This window comes from Lagenorhynchus albirostris, chromosome 3, assembly GCF_949774975.1.
Source record: "Lagenorhynchus albirostris chromosome 3, mLagAlb1.1, whole genome shotgun sequence".
Classification (NCBI taxonomy): domain Eukaryota; kingdom Metazoa; phylum Chordata; class Mammalia; order Artiodactyla; family Delphinidae; genus Lagenorhynchus; species Lagenorhynchus albirostris.
The window spans coordinates 9,608,171-9,623,413 of NC_083097.1; the positions used below are offsets into that span (position 1 = coordinate 9,608,171).

The 15,243-nt window shown below is 41.9% G+C and overlaps 1 protein-coding gene across 3 annotated transcripts in view; it reads right to left on the reverse strand.

Annotated features, from left to right (window-relative positions):
- CTNND2 (catenin delta 2) overlaps positions 1-15,243 on the reverse strand; it is a 437,245-nt gene that overhangs the window by 389,453 nt on the left and 32,549 nt on the right. The gene's annotated exons all lie outside the window — the stretch shown is intronic.

Below are 15,243 nucleotides of genomic sequence, written 5' to 3' on the forward strand. Positions count from 1 at the left end.
TGATACGTTCACTCATTTAACACATATTTACTGAGTGAGCAACTTCTAGGAGTTTTGGACACCATGATGCTTAAGACTCACAAGGTCCCTGGCCTTGAAAATAAATCAGTCATCACATTTAGAGATAAAGGTACTGAAGGAAAATAAAGGAGGGTGGGGAAGGTAGACAGGATCGGAGGGTATACTGTTTTCATATGGTGGTCAAGAAAGTTCTTTATGAGGATCTGACATTTCAGCAGCAGACTACTTAAGGGAGCCATGCTGGAGGGAGATCCATGTGTTTCTCAGATAGAGGGGACCAGAAGTGAGAGCAAAGGCCCTCTGTCGGAGAGTCAATTCAGAATACTTACAGAAGTGACCACCATATTGTCTTTTAAAAGAAATTCCAGTTAGTATACGAACTCTTTATAAGTTCATACCACAACTGATTATAAAAACTGAACAGATATTTTTTTAACTCACAATTTCACAATCACAGTAACCACATTTTCGGCAAAAGGATTTGAAATATTCAACAGGAGATCACACATAAGGAGCTCATGAGAACTGCATGACCAAAGATTCAGCTCAAATACATATATATGTGTGTGTGTGTGTGTGTGTGTGTGTGTGTGTGTGTATGTATACACACATACATACATATATATACACACACATACATACATATATATATTTGAATTTTCATTCCTTAGAATATGATTAGTTCTCAAATCTTCATTTCTTCCTTGCAGAATCATCTGTGAGACTTTGAAACACTGATTCCCGAACACAACCCCCAAAAGATTCTAACTCAGTCCATCTAAGCGTGGAGCGGCGAGGTGCATTTAATGGGTACCCCATATGCCTCATCACTCTACTACAGGAATCACCCTGACAGCCTCCCTGTCCCAGATAAATCAAAGAGAGAGGAGACAGGCATATCCGAAAGAAATCAGTATCTAATGTGTTACAACCCTCAATTTACCATTTCTTGCTTTCTTCAAATAATATCATTTACTACCATATTATGCCAATTACTTTACTGAACAGAACGAAACAAATTCATTCTGTTTTTCACTGGGACCCATTCACATTCTCTTATTTCTATACTATACAATTTCTGGCTCTCTAATTCAATGTGAATTCACTTGCTTTTGCAAAGAAACAATGTTTGCAGGTTTTCATTTGGAAATATCAATATTAGGTTCTTGAGGACACACTGCCATTGACCTGTTCTCTTCAAATTTGGGAGCCAGTTTCACATACTCATTTGCAAATAAATGGAAGGACCTAAACAACATACTGGTCAGTGGACCAGAGCAAGCTGACTCGATGAGTTTGTGACCAGGTGGCAGAGCTTTCATTTCTGAGATGAAGAGCTGTCTTCAGAAGAAGAGCTATAACCTTCTTGTGCTATGAAGTAAAGTCCAAAGTAAAATCTAAGAATTCAGGGTTTTTTAAAAATATTCTGTGTGCAGTCAGCTCATGCATTGCTATTTATTAGTGAAACCACATCTTTGAAGGGCAAAATAGGACTTTTATAGAGACACATAGAGCCTGGAATAAAAGCAGATTTCCCCTCGCAAATCCCCACTGCACCTCTTCCTTGCTGAATGCTCTGATTTCAGGGTATGTTCCCTGCAGATATGTTGGCATCACTAGGCGACGTGGCCAAGCAGCATGGCCTGTGTAGGCAGAACGCCTTCCCTCTGTGAGAGTTTATGGCTTTGAACTAGGTATTTTGTGGACTTTGAACTTCTTAAAGTCTGGCTTGATATTTGTTATCATTAAACTCCTGGGAGAAAAATGGCCTCAGCAAAAGCACTTTCAGAAATACAAAAGGTCACATAATTTTGGTTAACTTTTTAATATCATAAATGGGTTCTAAGTAAATTGCCAAGAGATGCAAATATTACACCTTAGATGTAAGAAATGTTCGCCATGATACTTACTTGATTTATTCTTGCTTTTTGCTTTTTGACACAAATCAAAATTCCAAAATCTACTTCCTACTCCTATGCCAATTCACATATTAATTTCAGTATTTAAAGGACCCTCAAATATTTCCTGTGTATCTTGAGTCAAGTCCATGCACTAAATTTCATTTGCAAATGATCATCATTCATTGAATTAGTTTGACATCTTACCTCATATTGTTATAAATGTTAAAATATATGGACACATTTCCTATACAATAGGCTACGAGCCATATTTGTTTGGAAGGGAGATTATTAATTCATTTGTATTCAGTGGTAAAATTGTACTGAAGCTTAATAATTTCAATGTAACAAACAGGCCATTTGATGATATAAAATGATTCTATGATAAGTCTGTTTTGGAAAGCAAAAAATTTCCTCCTGTTCCATCTTTTTCATAAATCCTAGCTTTTTCCTATATTTTGCCAACGTAATACAGCTTTGCTGCTATCACGAAGAACTTGAACGCTCACACGGTCTCTGACAATGAATAAACGCAGAAGCATTTGCTTCTGTAATTTTCTTGATAAAGTTTCCAATACAACTTATTGTAATTACGACACTTTGCCTCACCTTTTACCAAATGAATACTGTCATCTATTGGGGCTCAAATACTTTACAGTGAGAATAATTTAAAGGCCAAAATCCCTGGTCAGGATGCAGCAGTAAGTGTGCCCCTGTGATCTTATCTCCTTGTCTTTCCTCTCTAACCACAAGCATTTCTTCCCAAGCTGTTAGAAAAATAGGCTTCTTTTGTTCAATTCCTTTTGTGACAGGCAGGCATGCACAAAGTGATGAGACAGTGGTAATGAAGCATGAGTAATGGGGAGTCTGACATCTTTGCATTCGTAGGATGGACCATTTCCATTTTTATTTTCAGTCCAGCGTCATGTGGCTCCGTGCCCACACTGAACTGGATGTTGTTCTGTGTCAACTCACACATAGCTCCAAGTAAAGAGCCTGTGCAAACCTACTTGTCTAAGACGGTACTAGTACTAGTGAAACACACAAGATAGACAGTGGTGGTTTGGCGCCCGTCTGTTTTTGGTTTCTTATCTCAGGGTAGGTAGAGAGTAGCTCTGAGTGGACTAGCTGTGCGTTTCAGTATTTCTCAAAATGTCCCGGGCATATGAGTCCCCTGATTAACATTCAGGTTCTGACTCAACAGGTTTGGGGAAGGGCCTGAGGTCCTGCATTTTTAACAAGGTCTTGGGCAATCTTGGTGTTGCTGGTCCACAGACCACCCTTTGAGAAGTCAGGACTTACTGATTTAGCTATGGATGTATACCTTGGCTGCTAGACGTTTTCAACTTTGGCATCCTTCTGGAGCCCTGGAGATAGTCTCACATCCACACAGATACTCTTCTTCATCGACAAGGCGGATAAAACTCAACGAGTGTCATTTTCTCTCTCCACAGATGCTTCTCAATACCCCATCAGTGCAACGTTCCAACAGTACATCTGGAGTCTGGCTCCCAGACCCAATCGCTAGGGACAATTAAGAATCTTTGCAAGAAAAGAATCCAGGACAAGGTGTTTCTGACCCATCTTTTTTGTTATATCGAGATGCAAAGACAGACTTTGGCTGGGAGGGATGGGAAATCTTCATTCTGCTTTCCAAAGAGCTAACTGCTGTGGGGACTAAAGCTCAGTTTTCATTTTTGTGCATGTGGTTTCTGCCCATCAAAGGGCACAGAGGAAATTCTCAATGTACGGATAAAGAGAAGGGTTGTATCAGGCAAAAGTAAGCTAAGGTATGCAATTTTCTTCATAAATTGCTTTAAATATTTTGAAAAATATCTGAACTGAGATGTTCTGCATCTCAGCATCTTAAACAGAGGCCTTTTACTCAGATTGTACTAGATATACCATAGATAGATGTATACATTCCTTTTCAAAAATTTGATATTTATCTGATAAAATGCAAACTTCAAATGTATTCTCCCTGTATCATTTTTCTACTGCTTTCTATGTTTCACCAATACCCACGGAATGGCGTTAGTGATAATTGCAGAAGCAAAAGACACCATTAACTCTCAACATAATTTTGGGGGGAAAAATGGCAAATAAGCTGTTTCATAGATTAGTCATTCTCTATATTTACATTTTATAATTTCTGTATATCAACACTTTTATTAAAGTTTTATTACTTTACTCAACATAATACTTGGCATACAAAAAAAGAGTTTGAGAGGGGAGGAATTATGCTGTGTAATAAACAGCTCCGAGGACTAAAATTCTTCCTTGATTCTCTTCCGGTAAAAGCTTTAATATGTGTATGTGTGTGTTTTAGAATCCAGTTAGTCACTGAATTACACATGAGTAATTACTATTTGAATACAAGTTATATTAAAACATTAACTCCCTAATAAATGCACGATTGATGAGGCCTATTAATTCTCCTACCCATTTTTTTTGGTCTGTTACGTTATCCAAAGAAGTTACTGCTAACCACCAATTGCTATGGTACAGTAGTGATGTAACTGGTGCTTTCCTAGTACAGAAATTTGTATTGATTCTTCCAGTGCAGAACAAATACTACATATGCTAGAAGACTGTCAAGGTGAAGGGTCTGTTTGTGGCAGTGTCAACCACAATCAGCTACTGACTCAGACACAGAAGGGACTGTGGCACGATCTGATTCTAACCAGCTGAGCTTATGACCTAAATGAATACATGTGTGTGTGCGCGCATGCGCGTGTGTGCGCACTTATCTCCTAGGGGAGGTTTTGACCCCTTTCATATGTTGCCAGTCCATTCAAGGAGAGCTAGGGTTGAAGCCAGAAACGCCAAGGAATGCAGGCAGGTATCAGTCCAGATCAGGACGGGCTCCCCCTCTTTAATAGCATGGCACCCGTGGGCCCAGGCACCATCCAGGAACCCAGACAGGAAAAATCAATGCTATCAAGTATATGTGAAGATATTTACAAGCAAATAGAAATTTGAAGCGCTGCTCAAGTCCACTGGGTCAAGACCATTAATGGTTTTCTTTGGTTCCTTTGCTGCCAAGTCTCTACCTGCAGGTTCCTGGGCAGGTCCTTAGCATATACAGACGCCACAGAATAAGCAGTCTGTTTTATGATCGCTTTCGTCTCTGGAGTTACACACAGGGAGCTGCTAGCTCTCCAGGTGAGCCTATGACATTCCACGGACCACTATCTGGGCGTCTGTTAATACTGTGATACCTAAAGACATAGGAAGCCACTTTTCAAAGCACTGGGAAACTCAGAGGTGAGAGGACAGGCATTTTACCCTTCAGATTTTTAATACCCATTGAGCCAAGTTTTTCTGTTAGCTGTTGGTAATTTTTTCATATTTCACTCACTTTGGGGAGAACCTGGTATCTCTTTGTGTTCATGCTTCACTTTGTACTAAGGATGATTTCCAATTATCAATGGGATGTAACACTTTCACCAACCAGCTAGCTTTATAATAGCTAGTTGAAGACATTTGTTGAATATCTACTAGATGAGGCGTGGTGAGGCATTCTGAAATATGCAGAAGGCTCAGCTGCCCTCAGGGAGCCCATAAACCCACTTATTTAAATGCTCTGCCTCTTCTGATTGCAGACAATTCAGGATACTTTCTTCTTTGTAGCAAAGTCAGTGCTTTCGTAATACACAGCACAAAAAAATACATATATTGATCAATAGATCTGCTTGAGATTAGCCTTTAGAGATTGTAGGTATTTCACTTTAGTTATCCCATGGCAAATGCGAAGTCTTATCCATATATAAAACTACCCCCCCACACATATATATATACACACACATATATGTGTACGTATATATACATACACATGGGTGTGTACATAGTGATTTTTGTCATACATTTAGAATATAGATAATAAGCAGAAATATGTATTATACGTAACATATATTATGTATAACATGGACTAAATATATGACAAATTTTTTAACATTACAAAATGCAATTGATACAACATTGTAAGTCAACTATACTTCAATAAAATAAATTTTAAAAAATTATAAAATGCACATTGGTTAAATATTGTGGTGGGAGGGATTCTGATGCAGGCTTGGTTGCAAATGAACTCCATTTTGAGAGATTTTGAGTTATTAATTATCGAAGGTTCTTTTCACAGCTACTAAAACTATTGGTCTCTCCATAATCCCTCTTGCTTAGATAAAAAGAAAAAATGTTTAAAAGAAGCCTCACACTTATTAACGCAGAGATATTGGCTAACTAGGATCACTGATACTTAACGTGAGTGGCTACCACAGACACCTGTTTGCCCAAATTAACCCACACCGGTGACCTAAATTGTGCAAGCACTGCTGAGGAACCAAGGCATTATTTTACCATCGATGTCCCATTGGCTCTAAGTTCAGAAGCACGGAGTCTGACGAGTGGAAGAAACTCACACCATGGCGTCAGATACAAGCTAGGTTTTCTCACTGTTGGGTGCTGGGGACCCCCTAGGAAGCCACAGTCCAGGTGACCAACCAAGGCAGGGCTGCGTGTGTCTCCGTGTCTCTCTCTTCCCATCTTATCACTTCCTTCTCTGATTCGACATTATATCTAAAAGCATTTTTCCAGCAGACTCTTATTTCTACCAGCCGTCCATGTGATCTGCAGCACTGAGGAAATAAGACGGGTTTCTAGACTTCAGGACCAAAGAAACACCTGGCTGAACACTACCTGGCCTGTTTCTCAATGAGGGAAAAAGGGGATTGTCCTGAGAGTTGGCTCATTTCTGGGGCTGGAGAACTTGTCCCTTTTTTTTTTTCTTTAAATTTTTATTGGAGTAGAGTTGATTTACAATGTTGTGTTAGTTTCAGGTGTACAGCAAAGTGAATCAGTTATACATAAACATATATCCATTCTGTTTTAGATTCTTTTCCCATATAGGTCATTACACAGTATTAAGAAGAGTTCCCTGTGCTCTACAGTAGGTCCTTATTTTTACCTATCTATCTATCTATCTATCTATCCATCCATCCATCCACCCATCCATCCATCCACCCATCCACCCATCCACCCACCCATCCATCCATCCATCCATCCATCCATCCATTTTTGGCCTCACCTCGCAGCATCAGGTCCTTATTTTAATCCGTTCCTCTTCAAACCCTTCACACCCTCACCTTGCCTCCATGTCTATCGTCTCAAATAGTCATTCCCATACTCCTGGGGTCCTAATCCCAAGTGAAAAGAAGCTTACAAGGTGTTCTGGTGAAATTATTATTTCAAAAAAATCTCATGGACCCTGATTAAAAAAAAAGTGGGATAAAAATCTCTATTCAGAAAAACCACCCCTAGCTCCCGCGTGCTTCCTGAGTGTGGTCAGACCTCCTTGGAGCCAAGCTCAGGAGAGCAGACCTCAGACCACGTGTGGCTTCGACCTCACGTACATCCCCGGTGCCTGCCCTAAGCTCTACCTTAAACCTGCATGGGCTCAGGGCACCACTGGACACTTACCCATAACCGATATGTAGCCCATCCCTCCCTAGCTATACCTCGTTCTCCTACTTGACTGAACCTGTCCGGTTGCACTTCGTTAAACTCCGCCCTCAAACGCTGCCTTCTTCAAGAGCCCTTTCCTGATCCTCCTACCTAGATGTGCCTCTCCCTCCACGGATGCCCCCAGCCTTTGGTCCTCTCTCACAGCTTTGGTGTCACAAGATACTTCTGAACTGATATCACTCCTACCCCCTTCCAGTCAAGGGAGACCCCCGGAGTCATGACTTTCATTGTATGTATATGTGAATGTCCAGTAGAGCCGGGTTGATATCATGATTCTCCATAGTAACAATAGTTATTTATTGGGCCCTTTTAACATGCAGACATGCTAATAAACAACTGATAGGCATGATCTCAATCTCATAGGATCTTTGTAATGACTCTGTATAATTGCTGCAGTATTGTTATCCCCACAATAGGATACGCAAACAATCTCGGAGAAGCCCCATTTTGTTCCCCAAACAGGCTAAGCATGACTTCACCTCAGGACCCCTGCACCGGCTATTCCCTCTGCCTGGTACATCCTTCCCCAGGTCCATTCGCCATGGCTCCTGGCTTCAGGTGTTTGCTCAGTGGACACCTTATCGTGGAGGGCTTGGCCACCCTGCCCCAGAACATCTCTAATTCTCTTAGTCTTTCTCTACCTGGCTCTTCTCACCACCTAATATCCTATCAGCATCAGACCATTACCTCTAAGAGGACAGGGGCTTTGGCCTCTGTTGTTCACAGATGTGTGTCCAGCACCTAGAAGAGCGGCTGGCACAAAACAGGTCCTCAGTAAAGACTTGTTGAACCAAACTCAACTACCCAAGGTCACGGAGCTGGTAATGGAACCAAGATATGCACCCATGTCTGTCTAGCCCCTCAATCCATGCTGTTAATCACTGCATCCTGTATTTGTGTAACTCAACATAATGCAATGATTTCTTCTACAACTGCAAGTAAATTCAGTACTCTTACTCATGCTTCTACTTGCTCTGTCACCAATATTAAGATGCCTCAGACTCCTTTGGAATTTCCCCAACATTCCATTCCTGACTGTCAACATTCATGTGTTGAGTCTCACCTTTCCACCCCCCAGGGATTTCTTTTCATCGCCCTTCTGGTCAGCATACATTGCTTCCCTGGGTACCATATTTTCCTCTTGTTTTATGCCCTTATTTAGCTAGAATACATCCTCCAATTGTGGTAACTTTCTAGGAAAGGGTGCCTAAGAGAGAGATTTCATGAGTACTTGCAAGTCTGAAAATATCTGATACTCTTTTTATAGATGACGGATAATGCGGCCGTGTACAGATTTTAGTTTGAAAATTACTTTCCCTCCAAACTTTGAGAGCATCATCTGAGTGTTCTTTTCCTACCATATCACTACTGAAAGTCAGGTGGCATCTGTTTTATTCCTCTCCCTAGGTTTCAGGGTCTATTTTATGTCGGTGCTGTGAAATTTCATGATGTAGAAGACGAAATATTTTCTATTCCAAGTGTAGGGTATTTCCTATGAAGACACAGGTCCCCCAGCTCTGAGGAATTGTTCTGCATTACTTCATCGATAATTTGCTTCCTCCATTTTCTTTCTGGGGCTGTTAGTAATATGTCAGATCTCCCAGATTTGTCCTTTTTGGCTCTTGCTGCATTATTCTCATTTTCTGTCTCTTTCCCTTTATGTTCTCCTTTCTCAGTGATTTCCTTGACTATTTCCCACTCATTCTATCAAATTTTTAATGTGGGTAGTTATATTTTTTACAGCCTAAAGAGATTTTCTTGTTCTTTGATCCTTTCACATATCAACACAGTTCTTACTTAATAAATACAAGATCTTCTTAAATCTTTCTCAGTACTGAATCTAAAGTTTTATCTTGTTTCTTTTAATCTCCCCCTTTTCTGTAAATCATCTCTGTTTCTTCTGAGAGGCAGTTCATTTTTCTGTTTTTTTTTTTTTCAATGCCACTAATTCACCCAAATTCCTCAGTAATCCTTGCTAATTTCTCACATTTGAGAAGGAGAAACCCAGAGGCAGCGTCTTCTGCTACGACATCAATAGAAATGTTTTCCACTGTGCGTCCCTGTATTAGAATTTATGATGAGGAGGGTGGGCATATGGGCTGGCAGCCTTCCTGCAGAATGAGAATGTGGGTGGCAGCTCTCAGCCCCCTGCCAGCCCATCACCCCACAAGCCTGTATGCAATGAACTTTATCTAGGCCACTAACAGCCATAACTGAAGTCTCACTTTCTCAGGCAGTTTGTTCAGTTTTTTTAAGAGATCACACCTGGTCTTCCCCCTGGAGTAAACGCTGGCCACAGGGTCGCCATCTTGGTAGGAGGGAGGGGATGCAATGGGAGGAGGGAGCTACTGTCTCAAGCTCTGGCTTTCAATGAATCCCTCCACCCTGAGCCTCACTTCTCTTCAGCCCCCCAGCCGAACTCTGAAGGTTGAACCTGGCCAAACATTCACATGAGACAGCCACCTCCGCCACGCTGACATAGCAGATTCTCGGGAGAAACTTCTACATTTTCATTGCTTATCATTCCTATCTACTCTGCTTTCTAGAACATTTTCAATGGCTTGCTTGTTGGTGACACCCACCCGCTGGTCTCTGTGTTCTTGTCTCTTTTGTGACGGCATTCTCCACTGTAATTCTGTACTCTATCTTTCAGAGGGTCTGAGGCTGGGGGAGGCAAATGAGCGGAGAGAGTCATGTTAGCTTAACTGTTGTCCAAGACACACTGTCATTTTTAAAATTTACATGTTCCCCGTTAAATTAAAGCATGATCAAAATCATGTAAGTATCAATAATATTGGAAAGGCTAGCACAGAAGTCTACATAAAGATGCCACTCTCTTACAAAAGAACAAAAAAGACCTGTTTACCCCATTTTAACTAGCAAGGTCGCCATGTGGCAGGGAGAGAAGGGAAGATATTAATTTCTGTGAATAAACAAAAAAGAAAGGCATCAGGAAAGCCTTTGGGGTCCCTAGCATCCCAAACACTTAGTTCCAGATCCAGCTATGAACTCACAGAAACGGGGTATTAAAACGACACTGCCTGCTGCTGTCTGACCTGGATGGACAGCAATTGGAGAGCAATCAGATACTATGTATGTTGCAATCAGATGCTGCACGGAGTGACTTTAAAAGGAATGTCTGGGAGTCCCGGGCCCCCAGGCACATGGAGGCTGTTAGACAGGGGTCAGCAAGTACAGAGGAGGTTTGCTGAAGAGATTTTAGTACCTGCTGTCTCTGGAGAGAAAGCCTGGAGAGAGCGGGCTTCCACTCAGATGTGGGTTCCCTGCTGTGAAATGGGATCCCAGAGCTGTAGAGGGAAAATGGCTGGCTGAATCATCACTTTATTGGTGGAAGCTGGAGACAGTCAATGAGTGGGAATCGGCCCATACTCCCCAAGTGCATTGGGGTGCAGGATGGCTCAGTGCACAGTGCAAGAGAGAGATCTACTTTACTTTCTGAGCCAGAAGGAGATGCCTGGGCAGGGCCGGGGCTCTGAGAGCATGAGCTTCTCAGGAGGGGGAAGGGGCTGAGGGGCATGGCCAGCGGGGAAAGCACTGGAGCTTCTGCAGTTGGGGAAGGGTCCCCAGTGAGGTCCAGTTCCAAAGAACCCCTGGAAGTTCTAGACAGCCAGCTGTAACCACCTTGGAAAGAAGATGAAAGTGTTGACTGATATCACAGGCTGATCACATTCTAATTAGTAAATCTAAACTGGGATTTTTTTCTTTTCTTTTTTCACTTGAGGGTGAGCCAGAAGGTTCACAAGAGCTGTTCAAGCATTTGTCCACAGGCAGGGAGAGATCACCTTCAGGAAATGCAATTTAAAGGGGCTGAAGCAGCCAGGTATCACATTGCATTCCGACCACATCCCAAGGGCTGTGGGATAAACAAACTCGCTCATTACCTGAGGAGACTTCAGGTTTCCTCTGAGAACCTGACAGTGCCGATTGCAAAGCTTTTTATCTAGGATTAGGCTTTTTTTTTTCTTTTTCTTTCTTATAACAGGTGCACCTGAAAGTATTAACAAATCAGGGAATGAATCAGATCTCCAAATACGTGGAATGTGGGATTTATAGTGTGTGATCCCCTCTAAACAGTGCGTTTGATGTCCCTTTGGCAGGGTTACAAGACAGACACGCCTGGACCAAATTCCTCTCCATATTAGGTCAGTTTTGATTACAATCATTGGCTAAGAATCTTCATTTAATCCATTTCATTTTTACTTAAAAATAAGCTTCTGATGTTCGACTTAACTTTAATACATATTTACAACTCAGATTTCTATTTTTAACAGGATTAATTTTGCTCTAAACTGGAAAATGAAAGGATTATGTAATCTGCTTTATGAAATTGAACAAAAATTGGTGCTGCTAGTCATATTCAACAGGATGTTGACACATTTTTGGGATATTTTTGCTTCTTGAAAATCACTGGTCATCTAAATAAGTTGAAAACTTATACTGTATTTCTACATCTTTGGTGTTTTTCTTCAATAACACAAAATACACTACCTCTATCCATGTATCATGTGTATTGAAGAGTATAGAGATGCTGGATTCAAAGTGATCTAGGTTCAAATCGCATCCCTGTCATTTCCAGCCAAAGTATCGATAACTTTGGGCAAGAGACTTATCATTGATAATAAGTCTCAGTTTTCAAATCTGCAGAATGGGGGTAAGAATCACACCTACCTCATTAAGTTTTTGTTAGAAACTACATGAGACATGCTATTCTCTTGGCTTCTAAGAAATGACACTGACCTACACTTCTGGTTTATCTTTCTTTTGTCTGGGTTCCCGCTCAGCTCCTAGACCTCTACATTGGTGGGAGGCATCTGGGCTCAGTCCTTGGACCTCTTCTCTCTAAACTTACTTCCTATGTAGTATCTTCTAAGACTCATGGTTTCAAATACCATCTACTTGCTGATGACTCCCTAATTTTTATCTCCAGCCTGGGCTTCTCCCCTGAACTCCAACTTGTGTATCCAACAGTCTACTTCACATGTACCTTTTGATAGACAGATATCACACGTCCAAATCCATGATCTTGAAATACACCAGCACTGCCCCCAAACCAACCAGATCCCTCTGTATCCTGCCCCATCTCAGTCAATGGTGACTCCATTTTACTGGTTGTTGAGTCGGTGGCATCCTTGAGTCCTCTTTCTCTTACTGTCATCACCTAGTCCATGAGACAATCCGGTCAGCTCTACCATATATACATATCCAGGATTACACCACTTTTCATAACCTCCAATGCTACCATGCCGGCCCAAGCCATCACTGTCTTTTGCTTACATGTTACTGTAATTACCTCCCGACACGTATTCTTGCTCTTGCCCTTGATCCCCTACAGCGTATTCTGTTACAGACTAAGCCACATTGTGTCCCTCCTCTGCACAGATGCACAACAGCTCCTGGGGAGGGGCACAGCCAGCATCCTGAAATCTTCATCAAGACTGATGATATGAGGCCTTCCAGCCCCACGTTGCTAGTCACTTTGCTGACCTTGTGTCATTTCTTTGCCCCCTTTTCTCTGATGCACCCTCACTGGTCTTCTTGCTCTTCTGCAATCACATCAGACACGCCTCCATTTACCAGCCTTTGAGACTGCCGCTCCTTCTGGTCAGAACACCATTCCGCTGGATATTAATGCGGCCAGCACCCTCACCGCCTTCATAATTGACTCAAAAGTTACCTTCCAAGTGGAGCTTTCCCTGGCCACTCTGCTAAGCATTCCTGTGACTTTTCTGTCTTCTCCAGCTGAAATGAGGCCAGGGATTTTGGTTGATATTGATGAATTCTGTATCCCTAGGGTCTAAATCAGTGCCGGTACCTAAGAGATGCTTAATAAATAATTAAAGGAATGAATGCACCCAACAGTGTAAGTCACTGTCTACCCTGTGTTCACACTTCCTAGCTATCAGTGACAAACCTCCAAAATCACAATCCTGAAAACGCAAACGCTATTTTTCAGTCTTGACTTTGTGCTTTCAGTGAGCAAACCAGGTGGCTCCAAACTTTACGATGCCTGGAACGGTACCAAGCATACAGATTTAGGTACGGAGGCCAAAAGCTCCAAGATTCCTGATCTCTCACAAAGGTTAGACTCGGTCCCCACACCTTTCCTGGGCCATAGTTTGCTAAATTCTAAATAGGGCCAAGGATCTTATGCAACCCAAGTATTTATGCAGAGTTATAGAATAATTTGGAACTCAAAAACCCACCAGCAGCAATTTGCATGAAAAAACCTTTAAATGAATATTTAAAAGTATGCATTTGAAACAAAGTAATTCAAACATGAAAAGTGCTCGCTGTAGCTCATAAATCAAGAATCTTCAATGGCACAACGAATTCTTTTCCCACCAGGGAGCAAAAATGAAATCGTGTCAGAGAATTTGAGGAATGGATGGAAATGAGGAGGGAAGTGAAGGCACATGGGATTGTGTTGAACAACTGAAGTTCTCTTAATTCTGGCCAAAGCCTTCCTACCCACAAACAGACACAGACACAGACACAGACACAGACACACACACACACACACACACACACACACACACGCATCATATCCTCAGAAACATTCACTCCAGATATTAGAGTATAAGCGATCTTCACGACACATTTGCTTTTAAAGCTTCTTCCTACATTCAGTGACATAAGGAGCTGTCAGGCTCTCTCCCCGCCCCATTCACATCCCCCCGCCACCAGACCCACACTCCCTATTTTTACTAAAATGGTAGAGTGGAACATGCCCAAGTTTAGCAAGTATGATCACTGAGATAAAGAGCTGCAAGCTAAGACTCCTGGTTTCTTTCCCCAGGTCTGTGCAGGGGATGAAATGGCCTTTAGCAAGTCACCTGGGCCTCTCTGGGGCTGAGCTGCCTCTTCTCTCTGGTGGCTGGGAAGTGGGTCCTGGGGCTTGAGTCTCCCACAAGCTCCCCCAGGTTCCCACTCCTTGCCACGATCTAGTAACTTATTTTACACACTTCTAAAACAAAGTTTCCAAACTTATATAAAAGAAGATTCCATACAGGTCTCCCTAGCCCTGTCTTCCAACTAGATTGCCACTCCTGAGTCCCTACATAATAGGTATTGGATACTGGCAGTAGGTTGGCATCAGTGAGTGTCACTTCCAAAATTCTATTACAGAGAGAGAAGGAGTGAGTGAGAGGATAAGCATTCTTAGCAGATTTGGGGGGCAGCGGAATTGCAGCCTGCGTCCTGCTATGCCAGGCCAGTCCACACCAGCAATTACTGTGTTGAATTGAAAAGGCCCTTGGACATGCCTCTCGCATGCTTCCAAGTTCCTTTTATTTAACCTTATTTATCTTCACAGTCATCCATTTATGTCAAGAAGGGAAACATATGAGTGCAGCATGTTACTAGAGTGACACAATTACCAAATACCTTCAAAAGAGGAAAAAAAAAAAAAGACAGTAAATCCGGGTTAGTTGTCAGATGTTTTAGGAGACAAAACTTTAGTCGTTCAATCATAGTGTCTTGTTTAAGCTGAACATATGGTGCTACCAGCAGACACTCGCCAGTTCAGCCTGGTTTTTGATGGGCATAACGACCACAGAAGTGTCACCTCCTCTGAACTGGCAGAGAAAAGCAGGCTTCATCCCGAAAACCCAGTCCAGCCCAGCTCCCCCGTCCCTTTAATAAGCAGGCAACAAACTCAAGGGACTTCATCACTGGTTACTTTTTCCCCATTGCTGGAATCTATGTAATTTCAATGACAGGTATGGGAGCGTCCTTTCCTTTTCCCAGTGACTAACCTTAGACAAAATATAATAAATTCGAG